Raw genomic sequence first — 17,233 nt, forward strand, 5'->3', positions numbered from 1 at the left:
CAACATACAAATGGGCTAGAGACCGAGGGGTGGATTTAACTATGGATGCTATTGCACAGATTAGTCATGACTGTGAGACATGCACCACAATTAAACAAGCCAAGAGGATGAAATCTGTCTGGGGGGAAGAGCGATGGCAAAAGTATAAATATGGGGAGACATGGCTGGTTGATTATATCACCTTGCCACGATCTTGCAGTGGTAAGTGTTATGTGGTTACTATGGTAGAGGCGACCACTGGGTGGCTTGAAACATATGCAGTACCCCATGCTACCAGCCGGAACACCATATTAGGCCTCGAGAAACAAGTCCTGTGGCAATATGGCACCCCAGAAAGAATTGAGTCAGATAATGGGACTCATTTCAAAAATGCTCTTGTAAATACTTGGGCCAAAGATCATGGCATTGAGTGGATTTATCCTATCCCCTATCATGCACCAGCTTTTGGTAAAATCGAATGCTACAATGAGTTGTTAAAAACTCTGCTGAAAGCAATGGGTGGCGGAACATTTAAGCATTGGGAGAAGCATTTGGCAGAAGCCACCTGGTTGGTCAATACTAGAGGATCAATCAATCGTGATGGTCCTGCTAATTCCCTACATACTGTTAAGGGAGACAAGGCCCCTGTAGCACATGTAAAGAACGTGCTGGGTAAACCAGCTTGGGTCTTTCCAGCTTCTGGAAAGGGCAAACCTCTTCATGGAACTGTATTTGCCCAGGGACCTGGGTCCACTTGGTGGGGGATGCAGAGAAATGGGGATGTTCAGTATGTACCACAAGGGAATTTAATGTTGGGGGAGTGCAGTCAGTAATTCCATGTATATATATATAGGTTTGTGTGTGTGCGTGTTTAATGTTTGGTAATTATTGTTTGTATATATTAAGCATGATGTAGTGATGTAGAATAAGGGGTGGAATGTCATGGTTTTGTGATTTTTGGTTTTCGATATTCCACATCATAACATCATGCGGGGCACTGGGAGTTTGACTGTTAATGCTCAAGTTCTGGGTACCTGCCTGGAAGAGAAGAAGAACTACATTCCCCAGGGTCTTTGTTGTCACAGAGAGGAGATATAACTCCTGGCAAGGTCACCTGATGGGCTCTTTTTCGTCCACTCTTCTTTGTCAGCTCTCCTCCTGTTTCCCTGCTGCTCAACCGGACTGCGCATCTCACCTCAGCGTTATGGTGAGGCCTATCCACCTTTCGGACATTCTATCTCTCATTATATTTGATTTATTAGCTTCAATTCGAATTATATTGTATTATGGTGTGTTATCTTGCGTTCCAATTCTATATTTAGTAAATTAGTTTGTTTCTCCTCAGAACGTTGCCGCTGTTTTTAATCATTTTGGGATCTCCTGTTCCCTTTTTCTGAAATCCCTCCACTCCACCAGTCATGGAACTGGGCCGAACCAGCCTGTAAACCGTTGACAGCCTGTATCTACTGGCAGCCATCCTTCCCTTTTGTCAGAAGAGGGCTTACATTAAATCTAACACTCTCTCCTTTTTAATACTCACCTTTTTAACATGATTCCTCTGATGCCTGCATGACTCGCACTACTTGTGTGACTGACTAAGCTTTGGGGTTCTATGCAACTGCTCCATACTGTGTGTTGGCATTTGCTGCTGCGACTGTGTAACCTGGATATGCTGTGATGTGTAGATAATACTGCTTGCTATTTCCTTGCTCCTTCTGTGTAAAATCTCAATAAAAGTGAGAATTATCACTAGTCAAACTGTGCAAATATCTTGGCTGACTATTCTGCAATAAGGCAAGCTACTTCAGCACCAATAAAATGTTGGCATTACTCTTTATTTGTGTATTTTTTCACAGTAGTATTTCTTAGTTAATTCTCCATCTGTAACCACACTGCTTAAGGTAAAAGTGGCTGTATGCTTTGGTCCAGCACAATGCAATTCTGGACCAAATTCTGTGACCCTTAAGGTAGAAAATATTTATGTTATAGACAAAAAACTGCTAAAAGTGAAGGACTTCTCTTAAGTGTCTGTATACTAATGCGCGTAGCATGGGAAATAAACAGGAAGAGCTGGAGTTCTGCGTGCGGTCACAAGGTCATGATCTCATTGCGATCACGGAGACGTGGTGGGACAGCTCGCATGACTGGAATGTTGTCATGGAGGGCTATGTGCTTTTTAGGAAAGATTGGCTGGCTAGGCGGGGTGGTGGAGTTGCTCTTTATGTGAGAGAGCAGCTAGAATGTATTGAACTTCACTTGGGGGAGAGTGGTGTAGCAGTGGAGAGCTTATGGGTGAGAATCAAGGGGCAGGCTGGTAAGGGTGACACTGTTGTGGGTGTCTACTATAGGCCCCCTGATCAGAATGAGGAGGCTGATGAGGCCTTCCATAAGCAACTGGATGTAGCGTCACGTTCCCAGGCACTGGTGCTTATGGGGGACTTCAACTATCCAGATATTTGCTGGACGACCAACATGGCCAGGCACGCATGGTCCAGATGGTTCTTGCAGTGCGTTGAAGACAACTTTCTGATGCAGGTGGTGGAGGAACCGACGTGGGGAGGGGTGTTACTGAACCTTATTCTCACCAACAGGGATGGACGTGTTAAGGAAGTAAAGGCTGGGGGCAGCTTAGGTTGTAGTGATCATGAGATGGTGGAGTTCAAGATCCTGAGTGGAAGAAGCAAAGCAATAAGTAGGATTGCTACCCTGGACTTTAGGAGAGCCAACTTCGATCTCTTCCGGGACCTACTTGGAGCTATCCCGTGGGCTCGGGTGTTAGAAGGTGAGGGGGCCTCTGAGAGCTGGTCAGCATTTAAACAGCTCTTCTTCCAAGCTCAGGATCGGTGCGTCCCTCTGAGCAAGGAATTGGGAAAAGGTGGCAGGAGACCTGTGTGGATGAGCAAGGAGCTCATGCGCAAGCTTAAAGGAAAGAAGAGGGTCCATGAAATGTGGAAAAAGGGTCTGACCACTTGGGAAGAATGTAGGAATGTAGTCAGGGCCTGCAGGGATGCAACAAGGAAGGCTAAAGCCCACCTGGAATTGAATTTGGCTAAAGTGATAAAGGATAATAAAAAAGACTTCTTCAAGTATGTTAACAGCAAAAGAAAAACTAGGGAGAATGTGGGCCCCTTACTAAGTGAGGGGGGGTTCTGGTAATGGGAGATGTTGAGAAGGCAGAGATACTGAATGTCTTCTTCACTTCCATCTTCAGTGAAAAGGCTCTCCCTCAGGTTTCCCACACCCTGGAGGTTAGTGAGAGGGTCTGGGGAATGGGAGACTTCCCTTTAGTCAGGAAAGAGGACGTGCGTGAGCGCCTAGGCAGTACTAAGGTCCACAAGTCCATGGGACCTGATGGGGTGCATCACGTGTGCTGAGGGAGCTGGCGGAGGTCATTGCCGAACCGCTCTCCATCATTTTTGAGAGGTCTTGGATAACAGGGGAGGTCCCTGAAAACTAGAGGATAGCCAATGTCACTCCGGTCTTCAAAAAGGGCAAGAAGGAAGATCCGGGTAATTATAGGCCTGTCAGCCTCACCTCTGTCCCTGGAAAGGTGATGGAACAGCTTGTGCTGGATACCATCTCCAGACAACTGGGAGAAAAGGAGGTTATCAGGAGTAGTCAGCATGGGTTCTCCAAGGGGAGGTCGTGCTCGACCAACCTGGTGGCCTTCTATGATGCTGTCACATGCTGGGTGGATGGGGGAAGAGCGGTAGATGTAGTCTACCTTGATTTTAGAAAGGCATTTGATACTGTCTCCCACAACATCCTTATAACAAAGCTGAGGAAGTGTGGGATAGACGAGTGGACAGTGAGGTGGGTTGAGAACTGGCTGACTGGCAGAGCGCAGAGGCTTGTCGTTGGTGGTGCAGAGTCTGGCTGGAGACCTGTGACCAGTGGTGTCCCCCAGGGGTCTGTGCTGGGTCCGGTCTTGTTCAACATCTTGATGAGGGGATAGTGGCCACCCTCGGCAAGTTTGCTGATGATACGAAGTTGGGAGGATTGGCTGACACTCCTGAAGGCTGTGCTGCCATTCAGCGAGACCTGGACAGGCTGGAGAGCTGGGCAGTAAGAAACCGGATGAGGTTCAACAAAAGCAAGTGTAGGGTCTTACACCTAGGGAGGAAGAATTGCATGCACCAATACAGGCTGGGGGATGAGCTGCTGGAGAGGAGCTCTGCAGAGAGGGACCTGGGCGTCCTGGTGGACTACAGGTTGGCCATGAGCCAACAGTGTGCCTTCGTGACCAAAAAGGCCAATGGCATTCTGGGGTGCATTAAAAAGAGTGTGTCCAGCAGGTTGAGGGAGGTGATCCTTCCCCTCTACTCTGCCCTGGTAAGGCCTCATCTGGAGTGCAGTGTCCAGTTCTGGGCTCCCCAGTACAAAAAAGACAGGGATCTCTTGGAAAGAGTCCAGCGGAGGGCCACAAAGATGGTGAAGGGCCTGGAGCATCTCCCCTATGAAGAAAGGCTGAGTGAACTGGGTCTGTTTAGCCTTGAGAAAAGACGACTGAGAGGGGACCTGATCCAGGTTTATAAATATCTGAGGTGTGGCGGCCATAGAGGTGAGGGCAGTCTCTTTTCAGTGGTACGTGGAGACAGGACGAGGGGAAACGGACATAAGCTGCAGCATAGGAAGTTTCGCACGAATGTGCGTAAGAACTTCTTCACGGTGAGGGTGACGGAGCACTGGAACAGGCTGCCCAGGGAGGTTGTGGAGTCTCCTTCTCTGGAGATATTCAAGTCTTGCCTGGACGCCTACCTGTGCGACCTGGTGTAGGGAACCTGCTTTGGCAGGGGGGTTGGTCTCGATGATCTCTAGAGGTCCCTTCCAACCCCTACAATTCTGTGATTCTGTGATTCTGGACAGATCAGGATATGTGGTTTATTGTAGGGTCAGTGGCTGACAGAGTATTTTTATTTTCCTTTCCAATGTGCATGTGAATTATAAATAAAGCTGCTGTATTTTCTATAATTAAGGCATTAAATTCAACCTCTGTCAAAGGGTATTATGATTAAAATTGTGTGATTCGGGTTCTTAAGGTACTGAAATTGACCTACTTCTTTCTTCTGCTGGATTTTCATATATCTTTTGGGAGTAGAAAGGAACTTCATACATAGCCACAATTTTGTCTGCTTTGTACTTAATATGGATCATTCTGTCTTTGCTAAAAGCTTTAAGAATTCATTTCATGGGATACACTTAAAATACATGAAATACATTGGCTTCATTCTGAAAGCTCAGTCACATCTTTGTTGTTAAGATAGAAAAATGGTGAAAGTCAGTTGCAGACTTCATGTGATAATTAACTGCAACTAATAGCTTAAAGCATACAGAGCTCCCCTAGGAAACAGGAGAGCCAAGTCTGAATTACCCTTCAGCCAAAGTGGGTTCAAACATGCCTCTCCCAGGTCGGCTCTCACCCAAAACTCATCCCTTTGATGTAACCATGTCCATAGACACAAATTAGCAAGGAATAGTTTGCTGAGACAGATCACACAGGTGTCCTACAGACACAACTAGCATTTGACTAGTTTGCCTTGACTTGTCCACAGTCTTCTTACAGTCCCTGATAGTGTTGTAGTCTCACAGTCTGCTGCTTTTCAGTATCTAAAGGGGGGCTCTAGGAAGGAAGGGGACAGACTTTTTAGCAGGATCTGTTATGGTAGAACAAGGGGAAATGGTTTCAAACTAAATGAGGGGAGATTTAGACTGGATATGAGGAAAAAACTTCTTATGATAAGACTAGTGAAGCATTGGCACAGGTTGTCCAGAGAGGTGGTGGATGCTCCATCCCTGCAGACACTCAAGATAAGGCTGGATGGGGCTTTGAGAACCTGATGGAGCTGTAGGTGCCCTGTTCATCACAGGGCAGTTGGACTCAAATGATTCTATGATTTCTATCCCAGTGCTGAACATCCTTAAGCATCTCACTACTTTGAATGTCTTGCAAACCAATCTTCTTATTACTGATGAAATTCTAATATCAGTCTGGGTAGCCTGAAGATCATGGGAAGGAAACTGGACTGCCCTTTTTAGCCACAGGAGATTCATACTAAAAAAAATAAAAATAAAAAAATCCAAAACAAGACTCCTAGGTGCTCCTGAAGGATGTTGTGGGGCTGCACATATTTCATTTGGAATCTGAAAACAGTTTATTGAAAACAGCTAGTCCATGAACGTGGGTTTTGATTTTGCTGATGCCTGAAGCAGAATTAAGAAGGTAGACCAGTCATACCAAGTATCTTGAATATAGTCTCAGACTGCAAGTACAATACTATCATTAACAATCAGAGCTTATATTGTCTAGTGTTTACAAAGGACCTGGTTATGTTTGGGAATCGTCACAACTCTTCTCTCATTACCCATTTCATACGCTCCTCCATCTCTCTTTTTAATTTAAGGTGCAGACATACATCTATTGTGTCATCTAATCTTAGAATATGTGCAGTTTCACGAGTAGTTCCTACCCAATAGACAGCACACTTCTAGTAGAGACCTGAATTTTGCCTTTTGTCCCAGGCAGGCAGGATAAGCTATTTCCCCTAGGTGCTGACATTTCTTGAATGCAGTGTGTGCATCACAAAGGTAAGATGTCAGTAATTATTATAGTCAGTGAAGTTTAAAGAATACTCAGGTCTATTGGAGGCTTTCAATATACTTCAATTTCTCGAACACACAGAAGGAATGCAAATGTTTCCAATGGAAGTAATCACACTGCAATATTTTTAGATCTATGTAGCTCAGTCCTTTGGCTATTTTAGGTTCTTAAGATCACATTGAATTTGGCCCTAAATCTTTAGGTTATAAATAATTCTCAGGTCAAGATGATTTATTCTTTTTTCCTAGTGAATCACCTTCAGATTTGAATGAAGTACAGTTACACAGCAGGAGAAGGGAACATTGCATTGTTGATAGAGCATTTATTGTCTGAATTTCTGTGTCAGGGCATGCATTAAATTACTAATATTGCCAATGCCATCTCTGGAACCAAAAGTGCTGAGTAACATTTGTGATTGAAAAGGAATGCAATTCTAGTTCTCCTCTTCAAGCTAACACAAAGTTTCAGAAAGCCAGTACATCAGGTTATTCTGACTGGAATAGCCACCATAAAAACAATGATATTTGTTTTGATATTTGATATTTGATTATACATGTGCACATATACATTGCATAAGCATAAAATTTGTGTATTTGTTTATGAGTATCAGTGTGTTTAACTATCTGTTTCAGTACATGCACATAATATAATCAACTCTCACACACTCTTTCGGTTTCCAATTTTCTGCAAATGGTTTGATAACAAAGAGTTTTCAGAAAATCCTTGACTCACTATGAAATGTAAAACTCAGAATATCTTATCCATGACAGCCTTCTTTCACAATACCCATTTTTTCATATGTTGTGGCTATAACGATAGACACTGGATCCAAAGCACCTTGCATGGTATTGACAATTTTCATCAGCTTATAATATGATATTGATAATATTGAAAGGAGTTATTTGGGAAAAGAGGAGTTAAGAGACAGACAGAATTTTTTCATAATCTAAGAGAAGTTCTGCTGCAGAGCCAGCAGCAAATGTGGTGGGGGTTGGGTTCCAAAAAAGAGTTTACAGATTTTTTTTTTTTTTTTTCCAAATCCAGTTTTTTTTTTTTAATATAATTTTTTCATGGCTTTGTATACTTTAAGAAATGGGGAGAAAGACTCTCTTACATTTACAATAGATCTTAATAGTTGCAAAAATGTGTACCAGTTGTCCAGAGCTGGTTTGATTATCAAGGACTGGAGAAAGATACGTGACAACCTGAGACAACTCTCTACATATCACTAGGCCATTGATATAGTGTTTGTGAAACAGACATTTTGGCCATGAGGCAAATATTTTATTTTCAAAAGAGATTTGTTTAACATCACTATCCTAAGAAACATTTCATCTCTTCTTCCCAGAATTCTGGGTTCTAGAGTTCAGAGTTCTTCCCAGAGCTGGCTGATATGGTTGCCAAGTCACTCTCCATCATATTTGAAAAGTTGTGGCTTTCAGGCGAAGTCTCTAGGGAGTAGAAAAAGGGAAATGTCACTTTCATTTACAGGAAAAGGAGGAAGGAGGAGCCAAGGGACTACAGGCCGGTGAGCCTCACCTATTTGCCTGGGAATGTCATGGAACAGATCTTCCTGGAAGAGTCTTGGGTCATATCAACCATTGGCTACTAGCAATGTTCAAAGGGTTTTGTAAGTATCCAAAAGCATTTTTTCTATCCCTTTCTTGGAAGGCAGGAAAATGAGACAGAAAAGATGCCACAGAAACTCTTGCTGTTTCAGGAGGGAATCCTTAGCCCTGGGAGGATCATTTGTTAACTCATAAAATAATTCCCAACTGTGACCTCAGATAGCAGCTGGAACATAAGAACCTGCTATTTAATAAGGTGAATCATATGAGATCTTTTGGCTTTTCCCTCAGAAGTTGCCTGGGAAGAATTAACACCAGAAGATAAACACATGACTAAGCAGTATTTTCAGGTGCATCAAGAATTTAGAGGCTGTTTTTCCAATCTCCTTTCCCTGTTTTCCTGCACCACTCAAGGCAGGAGGTAAAAGAGGTTAGGTGGGGGGGAAGGTGTTTTTACTTTGTTTTTTGTTTTCACCGCTTTCATCTATTCACAATAAGCAACAAATTGTATTAACCTCCCCACACTGGCTCTGTTTTGCCCATGACGTTAATTGGTGAGTGATCTCTCTGTCTTTATCTCAACCTATCAGCTTTTTCTTCATTAAATTTTCTCCTCCTTTCCATCTGAAGAGGAGGGTGAGAGAGCAGCATGGTGGAGCTGAGCTGCCCAGCCATATTAAAATCCTGTACATTTAGAGGTTCATGTGGGAGCAGTGCTTGAAGAGCTACGGCCTATGGGAAGCCCACATGGGATCAGTTCAGGAAAGACAGCATCTCATGGAGGAAGGACCCCATGTTGGAACAGGGACAGAGTGACAGAGTGATGATGAAGGAGCAGAAGAGACAAAGCATTAGGAACTGGCTGCAGCCCCCATTCCCTGTTCCCCTGCGCTGCTTTTAGTTCTCACTGCTCTTATTTGTTATTAGTAGGCAATAAATTACAATTTTCTCACTTGTTCTCAGTATGTTTGGCCTGTGACAGAGATTGGCTAATTATATCCTTGTATTTATCTTAACCCATGATCATTTGTTTCATTACATTTTTCCTCTTGCTTACTTCAGGAGGGGAAATGAGGGAGCAGCTGTGTGGTACTTAGCTGGCCACCAGTGTGAAACCACCACAGCATCATCCTGTACTGGTTGTATACTAGGCACTCCTTTCACCAGAATTTTGAAAACCTTGCATTAGTTTTGAGGAAAATGGTATCTGATACATATAGCCACGTCAGCAAACATAGTGAGTGCACCATATTTGGTTAGCAACAGGAAGACTATAACCAAATCTGTATTGGGATACAGCCATAGCCTTCTTGGGATAATGCCTTTTCAGTTGCACAGGATATAGTTCCTTTTGTAACACATCTTGCCTCTGATAGCACCACCCTTCTGTTGGCCTTTGATGTTGACTGCATACTCAGATTACACAGCAACTGAAAGTGTCTGAAATTGATTTCAATTAAGATGCTACAAAATAGGGTGGAGAAGTGTCTTAAATTGTTAGCAACAACATTTAATGAAACTGTTTTTATTAGTTAGCTCAACAATTCAGAGTACTGTATCCTACATCTGGTTTCTTAATGGTCATTGTTTGAACAACTCAAGCACCTAGAAAGGATTCATCCCTGCTACCCATTCTGCCAGGCTGCTGCATTCAATTTTGTATAAGAGGTAAGTGCTGGAACCAGTAGGTAATTTGTAGCATAACTAAAGTGAGGCACTTCTGACTTCCTTCAAAACCTCAGAGGACAATAGCCTTTTCCTATCTGCATCTTACTAGGGTTCCAGGAGATGAAATTAATTGCAATAAAAGATGCTGAGTTTTGCTGATTAAGAGTTCAGTATAGATGAAGGATAATTAACTAGCTTTTATAAAGTGTTTTGAAATCCTAGTGTGATTCAGTGGTGATATTTAGAAGAATGTGTTTGCTTCTTTCTCCAAGTAGTGTTTCCTTCTGTGTATTTTGTCGTTTCTGCAAATCTTTACGCACACACTTACTGTTAAGCACATAAGCTGTTTCTTTCAAGTTAATTGGAGTATGTGCATTTGTGGGAAATAGAATTCCCGTTAGATACTCCATAAATATCACCGTTTTTTGTATAGTTATGTAATAACATGTATTTATTAAATCAAATTAATACAATTAACCATTTACTTTATTACTTGAAAGAAGCTAAATTTTAAGAATGTTTGCAATTATCTTGAATATCATATCCCACTTTCCTCATGCACGTATCAATTTTCCACTGAAAGCTTTAGGCTGTCAGTGGAAATCTAGGCTATTCGAAGACATGAGCATTATTTATATTTGTTTATATTACAAAAGATCCTGAAAGTCTGACTCACAGACAAAATCTCTTTAAACTAAGCAACTATAATGCCAGAACAAATTGCATTCCCTGCTCTTGTCTGCTTCAGAGGCAAGTTAAAAAATGAACCAAAAGTATTCATTCTTGGATAGAAGGGTCGAAGTAAGGACCTGGGAGGAATGAAGAGACATTGCCTTGATATAATTAATACCAGACAGGGACACCAAGGGCAAAAAAAAGCTTCTATAAGAATGTCAGTAATAAAAGGAAAAGAAAGGAAAAGTATAGAAAATATGAGCCCTCTCTCATATGAGGGAGATGAGAGACCAGATTACCTGAGATATAGAGAAGGCTGAGATACTCAATGACCTTTTGCCTCAGTCTTCACCAACAAGTGCTTTAGTCACACTGCCCAAATCACAGAATGCTAAAGCAGGGGCTAAGATGATGAAGAACAATTCACTGTGGGGTAAGATCAGTTTTGAAACCATCTAAGGGACCTCAAGGTGCACAAATCAATGGGAAATAATAAGGGGTGTCCAAAGCTCCTGATGGAACTGGTGAAAGAATTTGTTAAGCCCTGCCCATCATATTTGAAAGTCATGGCAGTCAGTTCCCACTGACTGGAAAAGGGAAAATAGTATCTCAATTTCTAAAAAGGGAAAAAGGAAGGCTTGGGGAACTACAGGGTGGTCAGTCTCATCTCTGTGCCCAGAAATATCGTGAGCAGATCCTCCTAAAAACTAAGGAGTTGCTAAGGCATATGTGATGGGTGATGGGCAATATGGCATCACTAAGGGCAAAGTGTGTGTGAGACAAATTTGATGGCCTTCTATGTTGGGCTTACAGCACTGGTGGATAAGATAGAGGCAATTGCTATCATCTACCTGGACTTGTGTGAAGAGACATTTGATATGTCTCTCATGACATCCTTGTCTCTAAACTGAGGAGAAATGAATTTGAGGTATGGACCTCTTGGTGGATAAGGATTTGGCTGGATAGCAGAATTCAGAGTTGTGGCCAATGTCTTCATGTCTAAGTAGACAGCAGTCACAGAATAACCGAAGTTGGAGAAGACCTTCAAGATCATCCAGTCCAACCATCCATCTATCACCAATAGTACTTGCTAAACCATATCCCTCAACAAAATCCTAACATTCCTTGAACATCTCCAGGGTCGGTGACTCCACCACCTTCCTGGGCAGCCCATTCCAGTGCTTGACCACTCTTTCAGAAAAGTAGTATTTCCTAATGTCCAGCCTAAATCTCCCCTGGTGCAGCTTGAAGCCATTCCCTCTAATTCTATCACTAGTTACACGAGGTAAGAGGCTGAACCCCAGCTCACTACCTTCAGGTAGTTATAGGGAGCGGTAAGATATCCCTGAGCCTCCTCTTCTCCAGACTGAACAATCCCAGCTCCTTCAGCTGCTCCTCATAAGACCTGTGCTCCAGACCCCTCACCAGCTTTGTCGCCCTTCTTTGAACTCGCTCCAGGGCCTCCATCTCTTTCTTGCAGCGAGGAGCCCAGAACTGGACAAAGTACTGGAGGCTTGGCCTCACCAGAGCTGAGTGCAGGGGGACAATCACTTCACTGTTCTGCTGGCAGCACTGCTTCTGATGCAAGCCAAGATCCCCTTGGCCTTCTTGGCCACCCTGGCACACTGTTGGCTCATTTCAGCTGAGCATCAATCAATACCCCCATGTCTATTTCCTCTACACAGTCTTCCGGTCACTCTGCCCCAAGCCTGTAGCGTTACCTGGAGTTGTTGTGGCCAAAGTGCAGGACCCAGCATTTGGCCTTGTTGAACCTTATCCCATTGGCTTCAGCCCAGCTATCCAGCCTGTCCAGATCCCTCTGTAGGGCCTCGCTACCCCCAGGCAGATCGACACTTCCAGCCAACTTGGTGTCATCTGCAAACTTGCTGAGGGTGCACTCAATGCCCTCATCCAGGTCATCAATAAAGATACTGAAGAGGACAGGCCCCAGCACCGACCCCTGGTGTACACCACTTGTGACCGGTCACCAGCTGGATTTAGCTCCATTCACTACCACTCTCTAGGCCCGGCCCTCCAGCCAGTTCCTTATCCAGCCAAGAACGTCTCTGTCCAAGCCACAGGCTGCCAGCTTCTGCAGGAGAATACTGTGTGAGACAGTGTCAAAGGCCTTGCTGACGTCTAGGTCAGCCTTTCCCTCAACAGCCTTTCCCTCGTCAATCAGATGGGTCACTAGATCATAGAATGATCAATGATGATCTGTCATGGTATGCTTGGTAGCAGTCATGGTCAATGTTTAGGCACTGGTATTGGGACTGACTCTGTTTAACATCTTTGTCAGTGATGTGAACAGTGGGATTGAATACTCTCTCAGCAAGTTTGCCAATAACACCAAAATGATCGGTGGGAGCAATATGCTAGAAGGAAGGGATGACAGCCAGAGGGACCCTGACAGACTTATGAGGCGAGACCATGAAAACTAGGGCCAAGTGCAAGATCCTGAACCTGGGCTAGGGCAGTCCTGAACTCAAATACAGGCTGCCAGAGAATGGGTTGAGGGGAGCCCTGAGGTTGATGAGAAGCTAAATATGACCTGGCACTGTGCACTTCCAGCCCAACCATATGCTGGCCTCCATCCAAATAAGCATGGTGAGGTGAAGGAGGTGACTGTCTCTCTCTAGTCCACTCTCATGAGGCTCTACCTGATGATCAGAGGACTGGAGCACCTCTCTTATGAAGACAGACTGAGGGAACTGGGCCTGTTCAGTCTGAGAAGAGAAGGCTCTGGGAAGACCTTATAGTAGTCCTTCCAATAAAGGAAAGCTACCAGAAAGCTGGAGGAGTGTAGTGATAGGACAAGGGGTAATGTCTTTAAAAGTGGGAGATTTAGGTTAGATATAAGCAGGAAGTTCTTCACCCTCTGGGTGCTAAGACACCGGAAAGTAGCTCAGAGAAACTGCCTCATCACTGGAAGTGTTCAAAGCCAGGCTCAATGGAGCTTTGGGAAATCTGGTTTAGTAGGACATGATCCTGCCCATGACAGTGGGGCTGGAACAGGGTGGTCTTTAAGATCCCTTCCAAATCAAAGCATTCTATGATTCTGTGATCCCAAACTCACAGTCAACATGTGAAAAGAAGGTAAAAGGCAGAAATTTTGCAGATGAACAGTAAAGAAGCTTGAAAGGCCAAGCAATTAGTTTTGATGTATGCCTTCGCTGATAAGGGAAATTTACCATTGACATCAGTTCTGTAGGGACTTTATCTTTGAATCTGAAGAGTGTGCTTACATATTCACTTACATTTACATACTACTTCCATTTTCATAGCCTGAGATAATATAGAGACCTCAGTATTTTGATTGTAGAAGTAGCTGTGGAATTACATTAGAAAGATAACACTACATTTATCTGATGCTAGATGCCAGCAGCTATAACTCATCTCATTGAAGTATTCTGAAATTTTACATCAGGTGTCAAAAGACCTTTGCTTTTTTTTTTTTCTACAGGAGGATGCACGTTTTATCACCAGCCCCCACCTACCCCCCACCTTTAAAACAGCATTTTACTTTTAAAATAAGAACCATCCTAGCCCCCACCTTTAAAACAGCATTTTACTTTTAAAATAAGAACCATCCAGCTCATGAACCATTGGCAAATAACATTTCTTCTTGATTGATTCTGCAACATAATCTCAGTTAAGTGTAGCATGACCAGTTAATTGAAAACTGCTTTCCATTTAGAATTCACTCTCTGCTAGTCAATGATAAATAATTATTTCATCTGGCTCATTTCACATAATAAACTTTAAACACTCAAGCCTGTCACTGACTTTAAAAAAGCAAAGATATTATTCTGTATTCCACAGCTTTCCAGTACTCTTTATTTTATGTTTCATTCTCCTCTTTTATGACACTTCTTTACTCTTAAATTGCACTTATTCAGACAAATGGGTGAGACTGCATATTTTATCTGTCCTTCCTTATTTCCCTGAAGATTGTTCCTTATTTGAAATATATTGAAAAAACTGAGTGAACTCTTTGACTCAGCTATTGTGGTGCAGGTGCTATAAACCTGTGAGGGTACATTTTGTTTTCAGAACTGAAATGATCACGTTAGTATCTGGGAATGAATAGAAATGAACTATGCAAAACAATCAAATTGAGAAACAGATATTGAAAAAATTTGTATTTTGTATTATCACCTTCAATGCTTCATGCTAGAGCAATTTTCAAGTCATCTGAGACCAAATTAGAGCCATATAAAATACCCTGTTAACATATGAAATGAGAAGATGCAGTTCTTATTGTATTTCACTTTGAGACTTCAGATTTTCTTCAGTACTCAGTAACAAGGTACAGGGTGACATCTACTTTCCAAACTTACCAGAACTATCAAGTCTTCATTCTGGAGTTGCTCTTCCTGTTTGTATTTCTATGATTAATGACTATGCTATAGGTGACATTTAAATATTTAAATGCACGACTGCAAAATTTTTATGTCTTATTTCTTTGCTTTTTGCATGTTAAATTGATTTGCTCTTTTTTCTTAAGTTTGCAGTGCAAGCATTTTAGAGACTTACCTTCAATTGACATTCACTCTCCAAGTAGCTTTATGGCACTACTGAAATTATTTACAATAAAATGCAATCACATACTGAGGTACTGGTTTTGTTTTACATTCACTTTGTTGCTGAGAATTGGCAGACCAACATGCAAAACAGGAATCTCAGCTCAACTACTTGATTTAAGCTGAGTTGAATTTATGCTTCAAGGAAGAAAATAAAATCTAAAATTCTGATTCCTTAAGCCGTCTCAGATGATTTATTGTAATATATAAAAAAAGAGAGACTTTAAACTGTAATATGGTTAGTGATTTGCATTTGATGGGAAGAGATAATAGCTGAAGAGCTCAATGGAGTGATATTCACATCATCCATTACATCCCCTTCTCATCCAATGTAATCAAAGCCCTATGTAAATTGGCTCATTACTGGGAATGTTATGACGGTAAAGGTTGAAAAGAAAGAATGCTAAGCCCCTTTTCTCAGACATGGCACACTTTTGTTTTGAGCAAAATGTTTAGCTTTCTTTTTTATTTAGGTACATCATCAAGTTTGTCTTCCGTACAGAAAGAGGACCTTCTGACATTCAGGTGGAATAGATAAAAAAAAAAAAAAAAAGTCACAGTAACAACAAATTTAAACTACCAAGCTACCAGATACGATAAAATATTTTGGTAAGTAGATCTCCTATAATTCTACATGGAACATTAGGGTGTCAGATTCTCCATACTGTTATACCTGTCATAAACTAAAGGAAATTTCCATAAATGGTCTTGAGCTATCACAGTCAGGAGCCACTCATACTGCCGAAATATTTCTCTTCCTCATAACAGTAATCATTTTATTAGAGGAAAAGAAGTATGATAATTTTCTTTTTATAATCTTGAAACACTTTCATTTGCAACTTCTAATGAAATCCCTGGCTACAAAACAAGAATTTTGGGACAGATGCCGTTATGATAAAAGTCATGATTCTGAATATTTTTAACGGGAACCCTGCAAATAGAGTAAAAGTGTGCATCAGTATATAAAAGGCATAAAAATACCTAAAATAATTTTAAAATGTTCAGGAGAGATACATTTCTTGTTAATTCTGCCGAGTGCTAGAACCAGTAAAGAGTAACATCTAGCAGTGATTCTTATTTTCTGTTAATCTTACTATTCCTACAGTGAGAAAAGAGTGCTCTCCTTGCAGATCAGAGCAGGGTTTAGATTGCTTCCTTCTGCAAACTTTTTATTACTGAAGAAAACTAGCTATTCTGTTTTCCTTTCTGTATGATGTACTCTGCCCAAGGATTTTGAAAGCCAGTATTTGTGACAGAAATCTCATATCTAACTGACTGCATATGAGGATTGTGTTCTGGGTTAAACAGATTTAAATAGAAAGAAACATAACCAAATGTGTATTCATATTTCAATAATGCATAGACACCCTTATGCTTAACCAGGCTTGCTCTGTATTAAATGCTTATAAACCTGCAGACCACAGATACATAAGGACAAAACATAAACATTATACAGTTATTAGTGAACAATAGCTGTTGTAATGGATATTCAGTGCCATAAAAATTATTTGGATAATTGAGAAAAAAAGCAGCCCTCCGCACTATAACATGAATATCCAAGATGGGGTGAAAAAAACTGATGTGGAGTGTGTGATCTCTGAGTTTGATTTGGTCACCGATTTTCCTTGGGGAAGTCACCTCGCACCTGCTTCTCCTCTGTTCTTTTCCTTACTTATCTACTTCTCTAGATAGGAAGCAGTTTGTCACAGAGGCTGTCATTGGCTTATCTCAAGCAGTGCTACCTTATTACCTCTGTTTTACTCTTTACTCTGCAACATACTATGTGGCAAGCTGGATCTCATTATTTGTCATCAGGATTCCCCCTCTACAGGTGACCTAAGACTTGTAATTAGCATTTTTAGCTATCAATGTAGAAGAACTATACTTGTTTTATACTTGTTTTGATAAGCTGTATTCTTTATGCGTTCTAGCCAACCATTCATCTTTTGCATCTATCAGCTCACCTCCTATAAAAGTTACTCCAGAGATCATAGTCTAATGGATAAGTCCAACGTCACAAGTGCTTGGAGGGAGCTCAAAAGGAAACCTAATACCAATTTCTCATCCAGTATAGTAAATGTTTTTGACATCCCATACTTTCCACTCAGCTCATCCCAGGAGACTGTGGTTAAATAGCAGCAGAATAAGTGTTCCTAGATTAA

At 41.8% G+C, this 17,233-nt stretch overlaps 1 protein-coding gene and 1 long non-coding RNA gene across 15 annotated transcripts in view; one reads left to right on the forward strand and one right to left on the reverse strand.

Annotated features, from left to right (window-relative positions):
- The window catches only part of KCNS3 (potassium voltage-gated channel modifier subfamily S member 3), a 444,844-nt gene that overhangs the window by 423,949 nt on the left and 3,662 nt on the right, over positions 1 to 17,233 (forward strand). Inside the window, exons 1-4 of one of the 13 annotated variants that reach the window (XR_014881642.1) lie at positions 7,288 to 8,207; positions 9,678 to 9,813; positions 13,952 to 14,139; positions 15,545 to 15,680. The gene's annotated coding sequence lies outside the window, so the exon portion shown is untranslated. The other 12 variants (XR_014881648.1, XR_014881646.1, XR_014881639.1 and 9 more) reach the window with 12 other exon arrangements.
- Positions 6,108 to 17,233, reverse strand: part of LOC146545101 (uncharacterized) — a 62,959-nt gene continuing 51,833 nt past the window's right edge. For both annotated transcript variants that reach the window (XR_014881653.1, XR_014881652.1), the window contains one exon: positions 6,108 to 8,028. This is a non-coding gene — a long non-coding RNA (uncharacterized LOC146545101). The remainder of the gene's footprint in view (positions 8,029 to 17,233) is intronic.

Source organism: Meleagris gallopavo, chromosome 2 (genome assembly GCF_905368555.1).
Source record: "Meleagris gallopavo chromosome 2, MGAL_WU_HG_1.1, whole genome shotgun sequence".
Taxonomy (NCBI): Eukaryota; Metazoa; Chordata; class Aves; order Galliformes; family Phasianidae; genus Meleagris; species Meleagris gallopavo.